The following is a 2,293-nucleotide window of genomic DNA, read 5'->3' on the forward strand; positions in this document are numbered from 1 at the left end:
AACATGGCATCTCACAACTACAACCTACTTTCAAACTTCAATTATAGCTGTATAATTTAGGTAGGAAACCCCTGGACAGCTATGCTACTTTTTTTTTCCTCTTCTGCCTGTCAGGGTACCAAGCACATTGAAGATATTTAACAAATAATGATAATAATTTAAAGCAATGGGAGCACTGGGTGTACAGGGAGATAAGAAGCGGGAAGACTGGGGCCCACTAATAATTAATAATGTCTCAGGAGGTGGTCCCACTGTTTTCGGACTTTAAATCCCCTAGTTCAATTTCTTGCTGGAGTGAATCCCACACAAAAAAGAATAATCTTTAATTTGATACTTAGTCACTTTGGTGTCCTGTGCTGAGCTGGCAAAGATTGCACATTCTTATAAAATATATGCATTTGTAATCAGCCAGATAATGTTGTTCCCTGGGGCTTTTAAATGCAAAGCAAGAGATCATATATTCAGATATGGAACTTCAAAGTCATGGGTTCATCTAAGAAGTTCACATTTCTCATTGTTTTCCTTTTTATTTCTGGAACTGAAGAGAAAACAACACAGTGAAAATTTATAATTAAATACACAATGAAACAAAGCCCTGCATCTGTTAGTTAAGGCTTGACCAGGAATGAAATTTTTCTCTTTCTATGTGATAGGATGAAATAAGAGATATTTTAGTAAAGTGATGGGGTAACTAGAGCATGTCTCTGATTAATACTTGATCACTAATCATTCAGTTCCTACCTTCACTTCCCTCCTACAACTCTGCAGTCTGCCATGTCTTGCTCTGGCTAACCTACCTTGAGAGCATATGGAAGATTACCCCAAGCAAACATAGGAAAGGATGTCTTTTGTGCTCAGCCCTCTTTAGACTTTCTAAAGCATATCTAAGCTTATGACTCTTCTTCACATGTCTGACCCCACTCCATTCCATTCAGAGTCTGCTTCCTTTGCCATGATCTTAAGACTATAACATCTCTTACATGAATCACTGCAGTAACTTCCTTTCAATCTTCTTTAAGGATTTATTTGTTTCTATGAAAGAGACAGATAGGTGGGCAGACAGACCAGAGTACTGCTTGGCTCTGGCATACGTTGTGCTTGGATCAAGTCTGTGTCCTCATGCATGCAGTGTAGTAACTTTTACTTATTTATTTCCCTTTTTTCAATATATATTTATAAGAGGGGTGGGGGGATGGAATGAGTTGGTTATGGGTGTTAGATGAGTAAGGTCTTATAATTTTAAGGGTTGCTATGATCCTATGTCCAAATCAAGACAGTTTTTTGATAGAAGAAGGTAGGACAATGAAGCAAGTTGCAGGACACGTGTACATGATAGGTACTAAGAAAGAGTGAGCAAGTGGGGCACTGTGCTCATTTCACTGGTTCACCAATTCCAAGCTGAGTTCCTTTTGACACCACAGTTGCTCATGCCGCCCCCACCCTCATGCTTCACTATCCCACTGGTAAATTTTATTTCATTTTTTCCCTTTCAAATTCAGAAGGAAACACACAAAGAGAAAGACACCACAACACCACTTCAACGCTTATGCACGTTCCCCCTATGCAGTACATGGCATGCCTATGTGGTGCCATGGTCTTGAACTTAGGTCTTTGAGCTTGAAAAGTATGTTCTACACCAGGTGATCCATTTATTGTGTTCTAACAGTTGCTTTTAGAGCATTTTCATTATTTTTTTATAAAATATCTTCACACTTTATTATAGAAAATTTTTGATAATTTACTTTTCACTAGTCTCTTCTGAAATGCTTCTAATGATTTGAGAGTGAACTAGAAGATAAAATGCTATAAATTTAAATTTTACTTTGGCAACTAGCTTTATTTCCACAAGTTATAACAGTTTTATTTTCATTTCTCTAGATTGACCAAGAGCCTAGATCTAGCACCAGGCATTTCCCATGTCAATGAGTCCATCAGACTGGTTTGCTACCAACATTTATAAAACCTGAACTAGGAAAAGAAATAAATCTGGGACACATGCATGGCTTTACTGTAGTGAGTGTTTAGTCCACCCCCGATTATTGTGAAACTAGAATGGTGAGAATATCCATGGTTAAGGCATTTTAATTTTAGGGTAAAATCTTCATTTCACTTGCTCCATTGGTTTCTGTCCTTTGTTATCAAGTGATTTCTTAACAAGATTCATCATGTGTCTACAATACAATATGTGTAGGTTTCCGATCCGTCTGTGGACTCTCTGAGCGCAGGTACTGTTTATCTTGTGATTCCTACCAATTTTTCTAGTTATGGAAGGTTGACAGCATAGGTTTGAAAG

General features: G+C 37.7%; 1 non-coding gene across 1 annotated transcript; it reads right to left on the minus strand.

Moving 5' to 3' along the window:
• Positions 1-1,939: 1,939 nt before the first annotated feature.
• Positions 1,940-2,071, minus strand: LOC132538490 (small nucleolar RNA SNORA72). Its single transcript, XR_009549846.1, has one exon. It is a non-coding gene; the product is annotated as a small nucleolar RNA SNORA72 (small nucleolar RNA).
• Between the last annotated feature and the right edge of the window lie 222 nt (positions 2,072-2,293).

The sequence above is a fragment of the Erinaceus europaeus genome, chromosome 4 (assembly GCF_950295315.1).
Source record: "Erinaceus europaeus chromosome 4, mEriEur2.1, whole genome shotgun sequence".
NCBI lineage: Eukaryota > Metazoa > Chordata > Mammalia > Eulipotyphla > Erinaceidae > Erinaceus > Erinaceus europaeus.